Below are 22,291 nucleotides of genomic sequence, written 5' to 3' on the forward strand. Positions count from 1 at the left end.
CTGGGCTGGAAGATGCAAAGTTGTTGAGATTCTCACTAGCATTGGCACTTAGAGGGGTCATGGAAGTGAAGGGAAGGATGGAGGCTGAGGCCAATCACAAGCCATGGGGTGGAGGTTAGAAGTGACCCCTTAAAGACAGGCTTGTTGAGGCTGAGAAATTGGTAAAGTCACAGTGCTAGAGTGATAACACAGTGGGGAGGGTGCTTGTCTTATGTGCAGTCAACTGAGGCTCAATCCCTGGCACTCCATGTGGTCTCCTAAGAACCATCAAGAGTGATTCCTGAGTGCAGATTCAGGAGTAATCTCTAAGTATTGCCCAATGTGACCCAAAAACTAAAAATAAAGAAATCACAAAGTCTCTGCAGCACCATCAAGCTACAGAAGGATGCTTGACCATAGAGGTAGGGTGGTGAGAGAATAAGAACTGAGATGACACATCCTGAAAGATCAGGACAGACCTTCTGTTGTCCCTGGAGAAAATAGGACACATGTCCACCCAGGTCCCATTCCAAAATGTTCATAGCAGCTTTATTCATAATAGCCCAAACAGGTAATAGTCCAAACAGTCAACAGCAGAGAGAATAAATATGGTGTGCAATTGGGGTAGGGTTTAATGCTAAAAGAGCAAAAGATTAAAAAATGAAAGTGCAGCATGAAGGAATATCACAAGCATGATCTGAGCAAAAGCAGGAACAAGCAGAGGTTAGAGTGATCGTACAAGGAGGATGTTTGCCAACTGGGGTTTCATCCCTGGCATCCCATATAATCCCTTTAGTCCACCAGGATTGAGGGAAGAAAAAAAGGCAGAGGCCAAGATCATGTCCTGAGAATCCCACCCCCCCCCTTTTTTTTTGGTTTCTGGGCCACACCAGCAGTGCTCGAGAATTACTCCTCTATTGCTCCAGGACCCAGATTTCTTTTTCTTTTTTTTTTTTTGGTTTTTGGTTTTTGGGTCACACCCAGCAGCGCTCAGGGGTTACTCCTGGCTCTATTATCAGAAATCGCTCCTGGCAGGCTCGGGGGACCATATGAGATGCTGGGATTCAAACCGCCATCCTTCTGATTGTATGGCGAATGCCCTGCCTCCATACTAGATTTTAATTTTAATTACCCTACCCCAGATTTTAATTTTAATGTTTTAATAAAGAGGTGAATTTCATCATCTTAACAAAATCACCACACTCATATGAAAGCAGATATAAATAGCTGAAAAATTATGCTTCTAGCAGCTTGTTTTCACAATTTTTTCTTACTTTTAGAAAAAGGTTGGAGGGCCGGAGAGATAGCATGGAGGTAAGACGCTTGCCTTTCATGCAGAAGGTTGGTGGTTCAAATCCCGGCATCCCATATGGTCCCCTGAGCCTGCCAGGAGTGATTTCTGAGCATAGAGCCAGGAGTAACCCCTGAGCGCTGCCGGGTGTGACCCAAAAATCAAACAAACAAACAAACAAACAAACAAACAAAAAGGTTGGAAACTAATTGTTCTAGGAGTAAAAGTTTTTTGGGGGGAGGCACACCCAGTGGTATTCAGGGGTTACTCTGTACTCAGAAATCACTCCTGGCAAGCTCAGGAGGCCATATGGGATGCTAGGGATTGAACCTAGGTAGCCATGTGCAAGGCAAATGACCCGCCACTGCACTATCACTCTGAATGAAATTATATTTTAGGGGCCGGAGAGATAGCATGGAGGTAGGGTATTTGCCTTGCATGCAGAAGGATGGTGGTTCGAATCCCGGCATTCCATATGGACCCCTGAGCCATATAAAAAGACTATATCTTAAATTTGACATTTAAAAATGACTTCTGTTTCATTTTGGGGCTGGAAGCACACTTGGCTGTGTCAGAGGTTACTCCAAGCTATGTGCTCAGGGATCCTTCCTGGTAGTGCAGGGGATCCAGCAATGCACATGGCACCAGCCCTATAAGATATTTCTCAGCCATTATTTTATGCTTATTTATTTTTTCCTAGTAGATGTTTATTTTATTTATTTCTACATTTACTTATTTAGGCTTTGGGACCACACCCAGCAGTGTTTAGGACTTACTACTGACCCTGTGCTCGGAGATCACTTATTGGCGATCTTATTGGTGTATCCAGGAAACCAGTTGAAATGTAGGGGATGAAACCAAGGTTGGCCACATGCAAGACAAGCACCTTAATCACTTCCTAGCTCTCTGAATCCTGCACAAAAATTTAAATGTCAACATTTTATTCATCACATCATACTGCCAGCTTCGTGGAGGCTAGAGTAATGACAGCAGGTACAGCAATACAGCAGTACAGCAGGTAAGGTACTTGCCTTACACATGGGTTCAATCCCCAGCATCCAATATGGTCCCTGAGCATGGCCAGGAATTATTGCTGAGTGCAGAGCCAGGGTAAACCCTGAGCATGGCTGGGTGTGTCCAATAACCAAACAAACCAACCCAGCCTCAGGCCAGGAGAAGGTTGCTCAGTGGTACAGCCCAAGTCTTGCATGCGTAAGACCCCAGGTTTGCCTGTCACCGCAAAAAAAGCTTTGTGATACCAGATAGTGGCCTGAGAAAGCAACTTTCCCCACCTGAATCAGTCAGTCTGTGTGGTCAGTTAGTCAGTCCCTCACCTTGGCAGGACTGTGGAGCTGTTTGAAGTCAGAGAAGACAGATAATGGGGAAGACAGACATTGCAGAGAGCAAACAAAGGTGATGCAAAGAGCTCAAATCACAATGGTCAGATCGATTTCTTTCCCCTGGCTCAGCGTCCAGGACATGGGCAGTCTGGCCAGGTAGGACCCTGGAGAATCTCCCTGGGAAGTGACCTGCTCAGCTTAAGTCCTGAGTGATGGGGAAGTGTGGAAGCCCGGCCCCCTTTGATCAGCCCCATCGCAGGGAAAACACATACAGAGCCCCAGCCTCTCAAACAGAACATGGAGCCAATGAACTGTGGCAACAGCAAAACTCTGCCAGCAGGAAAGGCAAACTGGCAAGGACAACCGTAGCTGGGATAGGCAGGGAGCAGATTAAAAGGCATCTGGGCAGGAGCATGCAGAAAAGGATCTGCATCCTGGTCTGTCTCTGGGCCGCCATATGAATTGGTGTAAACTTGTGAACTGTGCAACTCCAGCTGGCGCCCTTGACAATAAAGCCTGGGTAAGGGGTGCCCTGGGCTTGGAAGGCTCATGAGACCAGCCCACTGGGTGTCCTGGAGTCACAGCAAGAGAGCACAGAGTGGCCTGAGTTCAGGGCCCACAGCAACCACGTTCAGAAGCCCCAGACCTAAGGTTCCCTGGACTCTCAGTAACTAAGGACTCAGTAAATGGCTGGTAAGTGAGTAAGTAAGCAGAACACCTATGTTCCCCAGGTGCTCAGGGAGACCAAAGCCCTTTTCAGCCCACCTGGGATCAAATCTACTGGAGCATACTCTACAGGGGGTTTCCACTTTAATCTCAGTCACACAACCTCCCAAGACTCTGACCCCTCACCTGGCACAGGGCTGCTTAAACTCACTCCTCCAAACCCCCTTTTTTCTCCAGAGTAATATGGTGCTGTAAGTGCTGTCCTGGGCACCTCAGATTCAGTAGGTGTCAGAAACATTTACTGTTGTCAAATTTTTGGCAACCCTCACATTCAGTTACATATGGTTCCCCTAGCACTGCAAGGAATGACCTCTAAAGTGTAGAGCCAGGGCTAATCCCTGAGCACCACTGGGTGTAGTCCAAAAACCAAAAAATATATCTAGGGGCCAGAGAGATAGCACAGTGGCGTTTGCCTTGCAGGCAGCCATCCCAGGACCAAAGGTGGTTGGTTCAAATCCCTGAGACTCCCGGCGTCCCATATGGTCCCCCGTGCCTGCCAGGAGCTATTCCTGAGCAGATAGCCAGGAGTAACCCCTGAGCACCGCCAGATGTGGCCCAGAAAAAAAATTATATATATATATATATATATATATATATATATATATATATATATATATATATATATATATAGTTTTGGGAAGAGAATGAATATGGGAGGCCCTGGTTCAATGTCTAACACTACTTGGTCCTTGAAGGGCCTGGTGCTTGAAGCACCATCAGGTATGGCCCCAAAACAAAACAAAAGAAATTACTACCTATAAAATAGAAATGAGTGGCTCAAGAGAGATAATCTAGCAGGAAAGGTGTTTGCTTTGCATGTGACTGGCTCAGTTTGATCCTTCAGGCACAGAGCCAGGAGTAAAGCTGGGTATGAATATGGTCCCAAAATAAAACAAAATAAAATGATAATGATGAGGGCTGCCTCAAACAATTGCTTGAAGATAAATTAAGATGTACAATAATCCCATAACTGGCCAACTAAAAATAGATTTGGCACTATAGAACAGAAAATCCATTTGAAATAACTCAAATAAGATAGAGCTCACAGGAGCTGGAGTGAGATAGCACAGGGGTAGGCCATTTGCCTTGCATGCTGCCAACCGGAACTGACATGAGTTTAATTTCCCACATCCCATATGGTCCCCCACGCATGCCAGGAGTGATTTCTGAGCACAGAGTCAGAAGTAATCCCTGAATGCTGTGGGTTTGGGCCCCCAAAAAAGATAGCGCTTACTCTCACTCACACAGTCTCACTCACTCTTACTCTCCCCTTCTACCTCTTGTTCTCCCTCCCCCTGCACACCCAATTAAAATGTGACATCTAGAGTAGATGACATCTAGGGTAGATTGAGGAATACATCGTTATCAAGATACCACACTCTTATCTTTTTGTTGTATCAGGTTCAAGATTACTTCATAAATCAAAATAGCTGAAAGAGTGCCAGCCATCACACCCAAATTCCAGGCAGAAAGAAGGAGGAAGTGAGAGGGGCAAAAAGTATGCATCTACCAACTATTAGTCCCACCCGGTAGTTGCAGGAGAGCACCTCGCTGCTCGGGACAGATTCAGAATCAAGTTTGAAGGATCAGTTATTAGGATGGAAGAAGGCAAGTCCTCTCTGTCGAACTAGGACTTGACATGAGCTATGCCTAATATTGCTGTCATCCTCTTATGTGTTAGGAGAAAAGACACCTTTGGAGAAAATGGGAGAATTTGGCCACATTTTTTTATTCCACTCATGCAAAAAACATCAGTATTGTACTTACTATGTGCTGGTACCTTCAACTAGATATGCTGGCTAAAGACATGAAAGACTTTTCCCGTCTTTCCAGATGGCATGATGAGAACTCTGGGAGAACAAATTACCAGACTAATCACCCATAGTATAGACTAGAGTATGCAATATGAGTGAGTGCAAGAGGTACAGGAACAGGAGAACTTCCTGGAAGAGGTAGCAAGCCTCCTGGTGGGGCTCACTCATTATTACTGACTCCCTAGGGCTGAGCACGAGCTAAATGACTATGATAAACTGAGGGTAGGGCCTATTCCCGTGAGCAGTCACATCACTACCAGAGCCCACGTCCTATCATCAGGCTCACTGTGCTCAAATACACATGGTGGCCCTTATCCACAGGCTATTGGGAAATAAAATGATCTCCAAAGGGACCAACCTCCAGTATTTATCAGAGAACAGGACCGGAAACAAGAACTCTCACTGTTCCTCAGACTCTCAGCCAGAAACTGACCTTGGGGGTGACCAATTTGTCCCTTGAAGAGAGCTGGACTTTCAAAATTGCCATCTGAGTTTTATCTCCCACCCTTAGCTGGCGTTTGTGCCTCAATAATGAGAAAGATGAAGCAAAGTTGGTGTTCTCTTCTTCCTCCCTCCCTCTTTCTCTTCCTTCCATCCTTCCTTTTCTTCTTTCTTTGTCTTTCCTTCCTTCTTTCTTTTTTCTTCCTTCCTTCCTTTCTTTTTTTTTGTTTTTTGTTTTTTGTTTTTTGTTTTTGGGTCAGAAATCGCCCCTGGCAGGCATGGGGCATCCTATGGGATGCCGGGATTCGAACCACCGTCCTTCTGCATGCAAGGCAAACACTCTACCTCCAAGTTATCTCTCCGGGCCCTTTTCTCTCTCTCTCTTTCTCTCATCTTTCTTTCTTTCTTTCTTTCTTTCTTTCTTTCTTTCTTTCTTTCTTTCTTTCTTTCTTTCTTTCTTTCTTTCTTCTTTCTTTCTTTCTTTCTTTCTTCTTCCCTCCCTCCTTCCTCCCTTCCTCCCTCCCTCCCTTTCTTCCTCCTTCCTTCCTTTCTTCCTCCTTCCTTCTTCCTTCCTCCTTCCTTCCTTCCTCCATCCTTCCTTCCTTCCTCCTTCCTTCCTCCCTCCCTTCCTTCATCCTTCCTTCCTCCATCCTTCCTTCCTTCCTTCTTTTCTTCCTCCCTTCCTTCTCTCCCTCTCTCCCCCTTCCTCCTTCCCTCCCTCCCTCCCTTCCTCCCTCCCTTCCTTTCTTCCTCCCTTCCTTCCTTCATTTTGTATTTATTTCTGTATTTCCTTCCTTCCTTTATTTCTTTTAACATGGAAATGGTCTGGTTCTTCTGCAAAGGCCAGAAGAGCTAAAACTCAAATAACGCCCCCAACCACCACCACCCCAAAAAACACCCAAGTTTTCTGGTGTGTTGGAGCTATTTGAAGCCAATTCCAATGAGGGCCACCAAGTGCCCTTTGAAAAATAGCATGGGTCCCCTGAAATTTTGGGGAGTGTCCCGAGCAAAGCAGGGCAGCACCCAAGGGAGGGTGCAGGCACCCGTGGAGTAATGCCTGAGAAATGCACCGGCAGCCTCCCTTGACCCGAGCCCCACCCATCCCCCAGGCTGTGTCAGCAATTGTACAGAAGGCGCAGAGATAAAGGGAGATATTTAGACACCCGGAAACTATCTTCTAATTTAGGAACTGCAAGATATCTTTCACCCTTTAACAGCTCAAACTGGGAGTTCAGATTTTGAATCTTCACTTTTGCCAAGCAGCTCAAACATTTTCATGTATAAATAGAAGCACCAGGCAGGCAGGTTTCGGGGAAGGAGGGCAGCTTGGCACCGATTATCTGGGGTCGTGATATTAGCAGCCTCATTACCTCACAGACAGCTCTGTTTACTCCAGGCTGGCTTTGCTCTGGGCTTATCAGAACCTCAAGCATGCTGCTATTGTTGCGGTAATTATTAAGCACTTTGGTATTGCACAAGGCATGTGCAATCCTTTCATTACGTTTCTCCCTGCATCATTGTCGGGAGTTGAGCTGGAATTGCTCTCCCTGTTTTGCACAAAAGAAAATGAAGGCCTGGATGAGTGAGCAAGTACAGGGTCAAAAATTAGTCAGCACGAGGGAGCTGGCAGGACTGAGGTGGGAAGCACCCTAGTCCTGGCTGCAGCAGGGACTGAAAAATGTTGGAAAAAACTCTAAATTCCAGCCGTGTGCTCCATTCTTGAAGAAACTCTGGCATAATCCCTATTTTAAAAAGTTGTGTTTATACCCCCAGAAGGGTTCAAGAGATAATACAGGGATTCAGGGGTCTCAAACTCTCGGCCCGCGGGCCGTTTGCGGCCCTCCGTACAACATTTTGTGGCCTTGCCCTAGAGGAATCTTTTTTGTTTGGTGTTTTTTTTTTTTAGTTGTTTGGGTCACACCCCGCAATGTTCAAGGCTTACTACTGACTTTGCACTCAAGGATCACCCTGACTTTGCCTCCTGCGGCCCCCAAGTATTGAGTTTGATTTACCCTGCCAATCCTATCTGTTCCTGACACCACATGTAGTTCTCTGAGTACCACCAGGGGTCACTCCTGAGCACAGGAATAATCCCTGATCACCTTCAAGTGTGACAGACACCCCCCCACCACCACCACCAGTTGATCTGGTTACCAGGTTTGGTTTTGGTTTAATTTGGGGGAGTTTGTTTTTTATTTTGTCTTGTTTTGTTTTTTGCCTATGGGCCACATCCTGCAATGTTCAGGGTTTCTCCTGGTTCCTGCACTTAGAAATCACTCCTGAGGGCCTTATGGGTTACTGGGGGTTGAGCCCTGTTCATCGCATGCAAGGTCCCTGGTAACTAGATTTGTGTTGCGATTGCTTTTTTCAATTTTGTTGTTGGGTCACACCTAGCCATGCTCAAGACTTTATTCTGGCTTTTTGCTCAGGAATTCTTTCTAGCAGGTCTTGGAGGACCCTATGGGATGCCGGGTACTGTAGCTGTGAAACATCCAAGGCAAATGCCCTACACACTGTACTATAGCTCTCAACCCTGGTTGACAGTTTTTGCAGATGGGAGGTTGTTGAAGCTGGAGCGATAGCACAGCAGATAGTCCATTTGCCCTACATGAAACAGGGACCCTTGTTTGATCCCCAGCATCTCATATGGTCCCCTAATCCCAACAGGAGTAATTCCTGAGCACAGAACCTGGAATAAACCCTGAGCCTTGCCAAGTGTGGCCTGAAAACAAAACAAAAATGAGGTTGCATATAAAATTCTGGATTTCCAGATTTTTCTGAAATAATTAATCCAAAGTTCAATTCCAATCTCAGTGCCCTTGAGAAAAGTGGGGAAACTCTTCATGGCTGTAATCCCCGCCTGCCCCTATTACTCCTGCACTAAACTGACACTATTCCTATCTTTGGAGCTAAGGCTGCTTACTTGCTACTGCCGTGTGTCATCTCCACCATTTTCCTTTTCATGGGAACCTCCAGGTCCTCACAATTCTAGCTTCTCTTGATTCTAAGTTCCTCCAGTGTTCTCCGTCAAAAGTGATTTTGTCCCCCAGAGACGTTGGGTCACCACTGGGAGGGAGCACCACTGCCCTCTAGTGGGCATAGTCAGGGCTGCAGAGTCAGGGATGCCCCAGAGAACTGTTGGGAGAGGGAACAATTCTTGTGCGTAAACGTTGATGGGGACTGTGTGACTCGTCCCTCTCTGCAGTCCAAACACAATGACCAGGGTTCAAAGCAGGCATTACGGGGTCCTGGCTCCTTTCAGTCCTGCCGCTCCCGCCTCCTGGACCTGGACCTGAGACTTGCCAGCCTCTCTCCGACCTCAGACCAAGAAACCAAGATTGCGGGGCCGGGCGGTGGCGCTGGAGGTAAGGTGCCTGCCTTGCCTGCGCTAGCCTAGGACGGACCGCGGTTCGATCCCCGGCGTCCCATATGGTCCCCCAAGCCAGGAGCGACTTCTGAGCGCATAGCCAGGAGTAACCCCTGAGCGTCACCGGGTGTGGCCCAAAAACCAAAAAAAAAAAAAAAAAAAAAGAAACCAAGATTGCCCACTGTGCCTCTAATGGAGAAGATTTGAAACTCTGAGTTTGCAAAGGAGGGAAAGAGCAGTGAGAAGTAACTGAACATTCTGCTGCAGTGTAGAATGGGAGAGACAGACAGAAGGAATTGACCAGGCAGGAGATTTGGGAAGTAGAACAGAAGGCTCACAGACTACAGTTGCTTGGAACTGATCACCCGATTCCCACATTTAGGAGTAGGGACGTAGAGACAGCTAAGTGTCTGTCGTGCCTTGTTCAACAAGAGTTGAGGAGGCAGGATTAGAAGCTATGAAATCAGGTGGCAGAATAGATTTTTGTGTTTATTTTTTATTTTAATTTTTTGATTCTTGTGTAATACCCATCAGTGCTCAGAAATGACTCCTGGCTCTGCATTGAGGAATCACTCCTGGAGGGACTCAGAGGATCATATGGAATACCAGGGATTGAACCCAGGCTGGTCGCGTGAAAAGCAAACACCCTAACTATCGCTCTGGCCTCAGAACAGGTTTATATTTGGATGAGAACTCTTACTTTGAAAATCAAGTTCTCTCCAAAGAATTTTATCCAAATGGAAGTGGCGATCTTTCTTTAAAGGCCACTGAAATCTGATGGAAATGTGGCAAGGATGTGTTCAAGTTGAACACAGATGAAGGCAGCAGGAAGAGACAGGAGAAAGCAGAACGTTTCTCTACCTTTTCCATTCTAGGGTAGGTGCACATGAGGGAGACACAGTTATCAAAGAGGATATTTGGAAGCTAGAATGATAGTACAGAGGGTTTGGCTCTTGCTTTGTTTGTAGATGACATGATTTAGATCCCTGGTATCCCATATGGTCCCCCAAGCCCACCAGAAATATTACCTGAGTCTGAGTGCAAAGTTATAAGCCTTGAACACCAAAAGGAATGGCCAAAAAGGTGTGGCCCCAAACAAACAAAAAATATGGAGGCTAGAGAGAGAGTACAGCAGAGAGGGCACTAGCCTTGCATATAGTCAAACTTAGTTCCATCCCTGGCATCCCATATGGTTCCCTAAGTACTGCCTAAAGTAATTCCTTAGTGCAGAGCCAGGAGTAAGATCTGAGCACTACCAGGTATGGCATATATGGATGGATGGATAGATGGATGGATGGATGGATAGATTAGGGGGAGGGGAGAGAGTAAAATGAAAACAGGAGAGGGGCCATAGCAATATAGTGGTAGGGCCTTTGACTTGCACACAGCTGAATCAGGACAGACCATGGTTCAATCCCTGGCATCCCATATGGTCCCCAGAGCTTGCCAGGAGTGATTTCTGAGCTCAAAGCCAGGAGTAATCCCCGAGTACCACTGGGTGTGGCCAAAAAATAAACAAACAAATAAATAAATAAAGTTAAAAATAAAAGGAAGCAGGAGAGATAGTACAGGGCTTAAGAGTTTGCTTGTAAAAAAAAAAAAAAAGAGTTTGCTTGTACACAACTGACCCCAGTCTGAGCAACTCTTGAATATTGAGCAGGGAGTAACACCTTCAAGTACCACTAGGGATCGCTTCTCGGCCTTTTGGCTAAGATCAAGTGTGGTATCCAAGTACCACTAGGGGTATTCTTCCTCAAAAGAAAGGTGACAGCAAATAAAAGTTGTTTTATAGTTCAGTCAAGGGTGGATTTGAGATGTTTCAGTGGGTTAAGTGAACATTCTGTCGACATGCCTGCTGCTTCAATGTTTAATTGTAATCTTTGTTGTTTTTTAGAGGAGGTTGGGGCCACACCTGATGGTGCTCAGGGGTTACTCCTAACTTCCCGCTCATATATCACTCCTGGCAGGCTTGGGGGACCATATAGGACCACTGTGCTATCGCACTGACCCCTATTTGTGATGTGTTATGGACATACTTGAAGTTTAAGAGAACACTTTTAAAGTAAAATTTCTTCCTTCCTTCCTACCTTCTTTCTTCCTTTTTCTCGTTCTCTTTCTAGTTCTTTCTTCTCATTCTTTCTCTTTTTCTTTCTTCTTTCATTGTTTCATTTCTTTCTTTCTTCCTTCCTTCCTCTTTCTTTCTTTCTTTCTTTCTTTCTTCTTTTTTTATTTTTTAAGTAAAAAATGGGTTTTATTTAGATATTCTGAGTAAGGGGAAGAAGAGGGGAAGGGAGAAAGTGAGAGAGACGGGGCTGGAGAGATAGAACAGTGGTAGGGCATTTGCCTTGCACACACCTAACCCAGGATGAACAATGGTTTGAATACCGGCATCCCATATGGTCTTTCTTTCTTTCTTTCTTTCTTTCTTTCTTTCTTTCTTTCTTTCTTTCTTTCTTTCTTTCTTTCTTTCTTTCTTTCTTTCTTTCTTTCTTTCTTCCTTCCTTCCTTCCTTCCTTCCTTCCTTCTTCCTTCCTTCCTTCCTTCCTTCCTTCCTTCCTTCCTTCCTTCCTCCTTCCTTCCTTCCTTCCTTCCTTCCTTCCTTCCTTCCACCCCCCCTCCCCCCCCCCCTTCCCCCTTCCTGCCTCCCTCCCACCCCCCCCCCATCCTTCCTTCCTTTATTACTTTTTTTTTTTTTTTTTTTTTTTGGTTTTTGGGCCACACCCTGTGCCGCTCAGGGGTTACTCCTGGCTATGCGCTCAGAAGTTGCTCCTGGCTTCTTGGGGGACCATATGGGACACCGGGGGATCGAACCGCGGTCCGTCCTAGGCTAGCGCAGGCAAGGCAGGCACCTTACCTCCAGCGCCACCGCCCGGCCCCCCCTTCCTTCCTTCCTTCCTTCCTTCCTTCCTTCCTTCCTTCCTTCCTTCCTTCCTTCCTTCCTTCCTTCTTTCTTTCTTTCTTTCTTTTTTTTGTTTTTTTTGGGGGGGCCACACCCGGTAACGCTCAGGGGTTACTCCTGGCTATGTGCTCAGAAGTTGCTCCTGGCTTGGGGGACCATATGGGACACCGGGGGATCGAACCTTGGTCCCTCCAAGGCTAGCGCAGGCAAGGCATGCACCTTACCTTTAGCGCCACCGCCCGGCCCCTTTCTTTCTTTCTTTCTTTCTTCTGTCTTGGGGCAACAGTGCTCAGAGCTTATTCCTGGGTTAATACTCAGGGATCTCTCTTGGAGGGGTTCAGGGCCCCTATATATGGAAATAAAACATAAAATTTCTTGTGAAGAAAACAGAAGAAAATGTAATATTCTCAGACCACATCAGGAACCACCTCACTTGTCCCTGATTATGCTGACTTCCAGCCTGTTTTATTTTTACTTTAATTGAGGTTTAATTGACATAGAATATTCTATCTGTTTCAAGTGTACAACATAATGATTCAGTCCTGGTATATATCATGACATGCTCCCAGAGCTAGACCTGGCCAAATTCTGTCAGCACATATACTCCCTTTTTCTCTACAGATAAGAAGGGAACTTTTGTCATGAGGAAGGCTTTGATGGTCCCATTTAGCCACTTCCACATATGCCACCAATCTCATGAGCCAGATTCCCCTGCTGTAATGCTATTCCAGTGATTCATCGTTTCATTCTGGAACTTTCTACCTTGTGACTCCTTTACCCATTTTCCTTCCCACTTCCTCCTCAGCCTCTGGCAACCCCCAATCTGTGCTCCATAACTATTTCAGAGAATAGAGAAGGGTTTTGCTTAGTTCCCATGCAAAAATGATGATTGAGCACATCTCTACAACATTTATAAGTAGAGAGATTGACTCAAATAAATAAATATTTGCTTAAGCCACTAAGATGTCTTCAGCCAAGTGCAATTTCTTAGTAATTTCTTTTTGTTTTCCACTGCTCAGAACTTGGTTTTTTTTTCCCCTAATTTTTATTATAACACCATGATTTACCAAGTTTCATAATACAGTCACTTTAAGCATTAAATATTCAAACATCGGGCCCAGAGAGATAGCACAGCGGCACTTGCCTTGCAAGCAGCCGATCCAGGACCAAAGGTGGTTGGTTCGAATCCCGGTGTCCCATAGGGTCCCCCGTGCCTGCCAGGAGCTATTTCTGAGCAGACAGCCAGGAGTAACCCCTGAGCAACACCAGTGTGGCCCAAAAACAAAAAACAAAAAAAAATTCAAACATCAATCCCACCACCACCAGTGTGACCTTACCTTCACTAGTGTCCCCAATTTCCCACCCACCACCCTAACTTGCCTTCAAGCAGGTACGAACAATTTTTTTTTTTGAATCATACCCAGTGATTCTCAGGGGTTACTCCTGACTCTTAATTCAGAAATCACTCTTGGCATTGCACAGGGGACCATATAAAATGGTGCACGGAGACCATATGAGTTTGTGCATACAGGCAAGAACCCTACCCACCGTACTATCTCTCTAGTCCAGGCACAAACAAATTGACTTCCTAATGCTTGTTACAACACAAAGACAAATGGAATGATCAAAATTTAGATTGAAAGGGTCAATTTGAAATGATTGCTATATCCCTTCATGGTGTTACAAAAGTCAGTATCTAAGGATTTCCTGGGCTGTGGTTGGTGCTACTTGAGCCTTCTGTGTTACTGTTTAGGCTCAATGAGCTTGGTATTACCATAATACTTTCCCATCACATTTCCTATGACACTACTGGGCTGACACTACTATAAAATATTGAGGGGTCCAAGATTTATATAGCTGAAGCCAATTAGGTGACTTGGAAGTTTGATAAAGTTAAGTTGTGGAGCAGGGCTATTTTTGTCTGAAGATGGAAGATCCTCAGATCTGTTGGGCTGCTGTAGTTTTATGCAGAAAGGGGACTCTACCCCCCACCTCCTTTCTGAGAAGGCCACAGAGAGATCAGGCAGGAGAGGGCTATCTGGGAAATGCAATATAATTTTTTCTTTTGGAGCTTGGTGGAGGAACCTGGCTGTTTCTCTGCTGTGAAGATGGTAGCAGTGCAATTTCTTACTAATTTCTGTCTTTTCCTTATTCTCTACCCAGCAGGGAAAGGGAAAAGAAATTAAGGCGTCTCCTGTTTCAAGAAAGTAGTGAGCCAGAGAGAGAGAGAGATGAGGGAAAGGGGCTATCTTGCACCTGGCCAATTCTGGTTCCATCCTTGGCACCACATTGGGTTCTGAGTCCATCAGAAGTGAGCACTAAACCAGGAGTAAGACTCAGCAACTCTGCGAGTGACTTTTTGTTTTGTTTTGTTTTGTTTATTTGGCCACACCCGGTGACACTCAGGAGTTACTCTTGGCTATGCGCTCAGGAATCACTCCTGGCTTGGGGGACCATATGAGACTCTGGGGGATCAAATCGCAATCTGTCCTAGGTCAGCGCTTGCAAGGCAAACACACAACTGCTTGCTTGTGCCACCATTCTGACCCCTGCAAGTGACTTTTCAAAAATATGTGAAGAGAAGCAACAGAGAAGGAACCATATTTCTTATCTGGCCATGACCCCTTCTGTGTGTTCTTTCTCCTTAGCCCCTGTAGGTCTGAGGGCTCCTGTGCTAGGTCCAGTAACCTCTTATTGAGGAGGCAGAGACAGATGCCTTTGAGTTCAGCAATGACCTGGGGACAGTCACCTATAGTTCCTTTCTTTGCAAAGAAATGCTGGACTTGGGGGTGCAAGAACAGTCATGGAGACACACGACCTGGGTTCAAATAACAGATACCTAGTCTACTTGTCTGGACTTGACTTGTTTATTTTAGGGATTAAGGCAAGAAGGGCCTTTTTGGCAGGAACAAGAACCTGTTTCAGGGACACAGTGGCCATGGGAACCAGTACACCTGCTCTGTTCCCTGCTTCCTTCCAGTCTGCTGACAGGATCTCAGACCCAACTAGAAGCCAGAAAGCCAAAAAGAATTTGCAGCCTTCTGTGACAACCAACATCCAGCCTGAATATTCAGAAAGAACCATAGTGCCTGCCCCCACCACATCCACACTTCCCATGGCAAGAAAGAATATTGATGTGATGGCAGGCACAAAGCAGCCCCTTTAGACAACATCTGGGAGTCACACTGAGTATTGCGAAGGCTGACAAGAAATTCTGGGTCTAAATCCCAGAAATGGTGGGGCACTATGGTTCACAGCATGAGTCTTTTGTGAGTAAGACCAAACTTATTTTGTTCAAGTCAGTTTTTATTTTTAGAATTTTTGTTTTTGTTTTGGTCCATACCTGGCAATGCTTGGGGGTTACTTCTGGCTCTGTGCTCAGGATTTATTCATGGGAGAACTCAGAGGACCAAATAGGATGCCAGGATTAAACCCAGGTTGGCTGAGTGCAAGGCAAACACCCTTCCCGCTGTGCTATCACTCCAATCACTTTTTAAAGGTTTTTTTTTTTTGTTTTGTTTTGTTTTTGTTTTTGTTTTACTACTGTGGGTGATAAGATCTCCTGACCAAAACAAAATTTCAATCTGATATTTACTCCATTTTGGGAACTCTTAGGGTTGAAATTTTAGAAATAAGTGAAAAGTGAGTGAAGCTACAAACTACTGAGGAATCTGCTCTACAAAAGCTTCTGCATAATAGCAAGGAGCAGTGTTCAATATAAAAAATAAACCAACAGGGGCCTGAGCATAGTACATCCAGGATGCCACTTGCCTTGCACACAGACTATCCAGGTCCTGAGCACACACAGGTATGGCCCCAAAACAAATATAAATAACAAACCAACTAAACCAAAAACAGGACAGAGGAACAGCACAAAACTGAGGGTGCTTGTCTTGCCTTGCATCCGGTCACCCCTGGTTTGATATCCAGCCCCAAAGATTGCTCCCCAAGTACTGACAAGAGTGATTCCAGAGCATCATCATCACTCCTGTGCATTGCAGGGTATGCCCCCCAAGTGAAAACAAAAAACACAAAATAAATAAAGTCAACCTCCCAAACACCATCCGGCACCACATTAATTCAGACGGGTCTGGTGAGAGCATTTCTTCTCTCTGCATCATCCCAGAAGCAATCACTGTGACCTCTACACGCCAGGCTTTCTGATTGGCTGGCATCAAGTCCTTTGTCGACCTCACAAGAACACAGAATTCCCAGAAAGGGTGTGTCTAAGGGAAGTGCCGAGTACTTGGTTCAGAAGAGATTGTCCTAGATGCAGGAGAACCTCAATTCAACAGTCTTGAAACCCAGCGGTATGAAGACAAAGAAATCTGAGAAAATGATCAAGTAGGTCCTGGGGTGAAGTTACTGTAGGTCCCAATCAAATTCCTTTTAGGCTAATGGCGGCATTGACTCTTCCCTGCCAAAGTTCAACAAGGGAAACCAGCCCAGGAAAGTGGCGAACTTTAAATCACAGCAAGAGACGCCCCCAGCTGGAGATCCAAGGAATCTCTCCAGAGCTATGGACAAGAACAACTTCTATTTCAGGAACTTTCTGTGAAATTCAGCAAAGGGCTCATGTGAAATAGAGTGGACGATGATGTTCCGAAGAGGGGGGTCTGAAGCTTCTCACTGCAAGGAGAAAGAGGAGGGCCCCGAAAACAGAAACTCTTCTTCCACTCTGGCTTATTATGGGAGCACTAGTCAACTTAAGAGCTGAAAGCTCCACCCTGCTCTTTGAGGGAAATTGAAAGCAAGACTGTTTGCACTGAATAATTGATCATTCTGTTTTGGAAATCCCCAATAGCAGACTTTGTATCTTAGCTTGGGTTTCCCCAGAAGCAGACCAGTAACCAAAGATTGAAAGACAGATAGTTTATTTGGAAGGTAAAGAAATCATCAAGAGGGAAACAAAAAGTGAGCCTGGAAAGGGTGAACAACTAGAAGGAAGCAAGTTAAAAACAAAAACAAACAAACAAACAAAAATAGTACCAAGGACACAGGAATTTAACCCCACTAGCGCCAGCTCTTCCTATCGAAGGGGCTGGGAAGCTGGGGGGGATTCACCTTTGCCTATTTCCCTACATTGCTCAACGGCTCCTTCGGGGAAGGAGGAAACACACACACCCCAATCTCCCTGCCTGACCAGAAGAGCCAAGGAGGAAATCAATGCAAAAGAGATGCAGTTCTTAGGAGTCCGAGTGATGGTACAGCCGGTAAACCCTTTGCCTTGCAAATGGCCTACCCAGGTTCAATCCCCCACATCCCATAGTGAATCCCCTGAGCCTGCCAGGAGTGATTTTTGAGCACAGAGCCAGGAGTAACCCCTGAGTACCACCAGGTGTGACCAAAAGTCAAAAGAGAGAGAGAGAGAGATAGTGAAAGAGAAATAGAAGAGAGAGACAGAGAGGAGAGACACAGAGAGAAATAGAAGAGAGAGACAGAGAGAGGAGACAGAGAGGAGAGACACAGAGAGAGGAGAGAGAAAGGGAGAGAGATGCAGAAGATACTAGAAGTGGGGAGAGTGGTCAGATCTGAAAAACACAGACCAGGGCTGGTGCAATAGTAGGGGATTTGCCTTGCATGCCATGCTGCAGTTCCAGAACAGACCCAGGTTCAATCCCTGGCATCGCATATGGTCCCTGAGCCTGCCAGGAGCAATTTCTGAGCATAGAACCAGGAGTAACCTCTGAGCACCACAGCGTGTGGCCAACCCCACCCCCCAAATAATAAAATAAGTAAAAGACACAGACCGCCATTGGGAGAAACTCCAGGAGAATCAAGAGAGTGGGAAGGGCAGGTACTGAAGGGAAGTCAAAAAAGGGTGTGTAAGGGGGACCAGAGTAATAAATAGCACAGCGGGGAGGGCATTTGCCTCTCAGGCAGTTGACCCGAGTTCCATCCCAGGCACCAGTATGGGTCCCTGAGCGTCACCAAGAGTGATTTCTGAGTGCAGAGCTAGGAAAGTTACCCCCCAGGATTGCTGAGTGTATCCAAAAACAAAACAAACAAATGAACAAAAAATAGATGTGTAAGGAGCTGCTTACCTGGAACTTGGAGGGAATTGGAGCTCCAGCCCAGTGGAGGTCCCTAAGAGATAATCTAGAATAGCTTCCAAATTCTCCCAGTGGCTGATGTTATGCTGGGTACAGCAAGCATCCTGCCCTAGAGTGAGATAAGATGCTGACAGAACTAGGCTGCAAGCACAGCAGTGGGTACGAATATTTCCAGGAAACCCATGAGGAAGATCACAGAGAGAGAAAGGCACAGAATCTGCCAAGAACTTGACATCTATGAGTGCATTTACTCTTGTACCTGTTAATTCCCATCATACAGCTGAGCAAACTGGGGTTCAAGTAGTGGGGGGTGCATTTGCTCTTATTTACTTGGCAACTGAGTGGCTCTACTAGACATTCAGCTGTAATTAACTCAAGACTCCCATCTCCCTCTTTCAGTCTCCCTCTCTCCTTTCCCCTTCTCTGTCTCATTTACAAACATTTTTAAGTGAGTGATGATGTTTGATTCATACTCACTGGTGTTTAGTTAGGGCTGAGTTCTGGTTTTGTGCTCAGAGGTCACTTCCAACAGTGGTCAGGTGCCAGGGAATCAAACCCGGTTAAGCCGTGTGCAATCCTTAACTCCTGCCCTCTCTCCCACCTTCACATACATTTAATTTCCCCCAAGTGTTCAGCAAATCATCAAGAGATATCTCCTGCTGTCCTCAAAATTTAAAAGGTGCTTGATAAAAGATGGTTTTTATTTTTTTCCTATCTTTCAGCACAGTTACTATATGCAATAAGGAACTAGAAAGACACAAAAGCTTTTTCCCATGGTGTTTCTGTCAGGCGATAGAGAATCTAGGGAAGAGAAGGCTGGAGGGAGAGCAGCAATAGAGCAAGAGTATTTGCGGCATAGAGAGATAGGAGTACAGCTGTTTAAATATTGTTTAAATGTCTACTCTTAGCAAGTCTCCAAAGGGATGACACAGAGAGATTTAGATTTAGATAATTTCTGGGAAATTAGTTGTCCCTTCCAAACCCCAAAGTGAATCAGGATTTTATCCTTTCCAATTATCCCATAAACAATAAGGACTAAGAGGTCAATAACTCTGGCAATTTCCAGGCTGTGGTTTTCATCTGATGGCTGCAGGGGACTTCCACAGAACTCACAGTGTCAATTCAGGAACAGGCTGTAAAATAATGGGCAGCAAGGTGGCAGAGCCCGAGACCAATGTTCGTATGTATTTACACTAGTGCAAACAAGTCACATGCTGGCACAAGTTGTGTACCATGGCCACCCTTGGGCCCTGGTTTGTCCCTTTTGTTTGTTTTGTTTTGTTTTGGGCCACACCCGGTGATGCTCAGGGGTTACTTCTGGTTATGCGCTCAGAAACTGCTCCTGGCTTGGGGGACCATATAGGACACCGGGGGATTAAATAACGGTTCATCCTAGGTTAGCCATGTGCAAGGCAAACACCTTACCACTGTTGCTCCGGCCCTTGGCTTTGCCTTTTATGACTGTGTGCCCGAAGGAAGTTCCTTCACCCCTCTGGGTACCAACTTCCTCATTCTAATTGGAAGCAGTTATAGTCCTTGACTTAGAGGGTTGTTATGAGAATTTAGTCTTCTTTTTTTTTTTTCTTTTTGTTTTTGGTTTTGGTTTTGGTTTTGGGTCACACCCAGCAGCACTCAGGGGCTACTCCTGGCTCTATGCTCAGAAATTACTCCTGGCAGGCTCGGGGGGCCATATGAGATGCCGGGATTTGAACCACTGGCCTGATGAGTCTAAGGCAATGCCTGTGCTATCTCTCCAGCCCCTGTTATGAGAATTTAAAAAGAGATCTTGTAAATTGCTCAATAAAGACATTTATCATTTCCTAGGGTTGTCAGATTCTTACAAATGTAGTGGCTTAAGGGGGCAAGAGTGATAGCATAGCAGATAGGACACTTGCCTTGCACGTAACCTACCAGGGTTCTATACCCAGTATCCCATATGGTCCCTTGAGCCTGCCAGGAGTGATTCCTATGCATAGTGCCAGGAGTAACCCCTGAGTGCTGCCAGGTGTGGCCCCCAAACAAATAAAAAAAAAAGTAATAGCTTAAAAGGCAGCAGCTTTATCAGCTATAACCAATCTGGGGACCGTGGTACAGTGGGTAGGGTGCTTGCTTTGTACTCATATAGTCCCCAAGCACCACCAGGAGTGATTCCTGAATGCAGAGCCAAGAATTATCACTGAGTGATCAGAGCCATACTTCAGCAAATAAGGAGTTTACCTTGTATCCAGGTTGAATTCTCTGCATCCCATATGGTCCCCTGAGTACCATCAAGAGTAAATTCAGAGTGCAGAACTAGGAGTAAAACTGAGCATCAGTAGGTATGATACAAATAAAGGAACAAACCATTTTTTCTTAAGTACAGGATATCAGAAAGCAAATGCTGGGTCTTGGTCATGGAGAGGCTCAGAGTGCAAGATCTGCCAATAAAGTTTGATCCCCAGCAATACACAATCCCCCAAGCCACAAGCTGCAAGTAGCCCTTGAATTTTATGGGGGTAATGCCTTCCTTGCCAAGCAAAAATAATCAAGTTGGAGTTTCTGGCGCAACTGCCAGACATTGGCAGAGCCACGTTCTTATGCATGACTCTACCATGATGTGAATTCTGCCATCTTCCCTCTGATGTTCTTGCATTCCCATCATCACCTGACTATCCACCAGTATAGTACAGGATAACCTCCCCACCTCAAAACCCCACTGTTTCCTACCTGCCAATCCCCATTTGACACATGGTAACATACGGTTCAGGGCATGTCTTGGGGGATAGCTCTTTATTTTACCCATCGTTAAGTAGCTATTTATTGCACTACTAGTGAATTTTTCTGGTTCTGAAAGCTATGGCTTGTGGAACAATGATGATGATAGAATGGTGAAGAAATTCCACTTTCTGTGTTTCTGTGGAAAGCTTACACAGGAAAGAAGGGTGAATATATTTCAAAAGCTAATTGTGGGGGCCAAAGCTATCGCACAGTGTGAGGGCATTTGCTTTGCATGCAGCCAACCCAGATTCCATCCCTGGCATCCCATATGATCCCCTGTGCATGCCAAGAGTAATTTCTGAGTGCAGAACCAGGAGTAACCCTTGGGTGTGGCCCAAAAACAAACAACAGAAAGAAAAAAAAAAAACAATTGTGGGCTAGAAAGATTGTACAGCAGGTAGGGTGCTTGTCTTGCTTGTGACTGACTCAGATTTGGTCCGATTTACCCCATACGGTTCCAAGAGCCACACCAGGAGTGATCATTGAGCATAGAGCTAAGAGTAAGTGTCACTAGGTGTAGCACCAAAACAAACAAAAGTTGATTGTGATTGATGTTGAATCTATGTAAGTGTGGCCAGAACTATAATACAGCTGGTAGGGAGTTTGCCTCCTCCGCAGGGCTGACCCATATTTGATCTCCGACATCCCATACAGTGTCCTGAGCCTGCCAAGAGTGATTTCTAAGCACAGAGCCAGAAGTAAGTCCTGAGCACAACCAGGTTGACCAAAAAAATACAATAGAAAAAAGCAAATAGTATTTTCCCTCCATTTCTATAGCACTTTAAAATTACTTTTTAAATAATTTAAAAAGTAATAAATTGGGGGGGTCACACCCAGTAGTGCTTATTGACTGCTTCCTGGCTCTATGCTTGGGGTACTTTTACTCAGAGAACTGTAATGCTGAGGATAAAAGCAGGATCATCTGCATTTAAGGCAAGTGATGAAGCCCTATGCTGTCTATCCAGTCTAACAATAATACTTTTTAATAAAAATATGAATAAGGTCAGGGTTGTGTCTCAGCAACAGAGCCTTTCTTGTATGTCACTCACTCTGGGTTCAATTATCAACACTGCCCTTCCTGATAATAGTAAATCAGAAAACAGAAATACCTTAATGATATATGACATAGTTATACTGTTCCCTGGCTAGTAATTGAAAACCATATAGCACAGTGAGTAGGGTGTTTACCTTGCATGTGCCCAATCAGGTTTGATTCTCGGCATCCGTACGGTTCCCCCAACCTGCCAGGAGTGATTTCTGAGTACAGAGCCCCGAGTAACCTCTGAGCACCACTGGGTGTGGCCCCAAAACCAAAAACCAAAGGGAAAAACCCCCCAAAACCCCAAAACATTGGTTATAAAAGAATTTGCTAAAGTTACAACAATTAGGACATTTTTAACAATTAAAATTTAAATATGCTACACAAATCACAGCTCTGTGGGGTGACTCAGAAGATGTTCTGTTTTTGCTTTTCTTTGGGGCCACACCCAATGACACTCAGGGGTTACTCCTGGCTCTGCACCCAGGGAACAATATAGGACATTGAGAATCAAACCCAGATGAGCCACATGCTAAGTAAGCACCCTTCCTACTGTGCTCTCTCTGGTCCAAGAGGCCAAGATTT

The sequence above is a fragment of the Suncus etruscus genome, chromosome 9, assembly GCF_024139225.1.
Source record: "Suncus etruscus isolate mSunEtr1 chromosome 9, mSunEtr1.pri.cur, whole genome shotgun sequence".
NCBI classification, from domain to species: Eukaryota; Metazoa; Chordata; class Mammalia; order Eulipotyphla; family Soricidae; genus Suncus; species Suncus etruscus.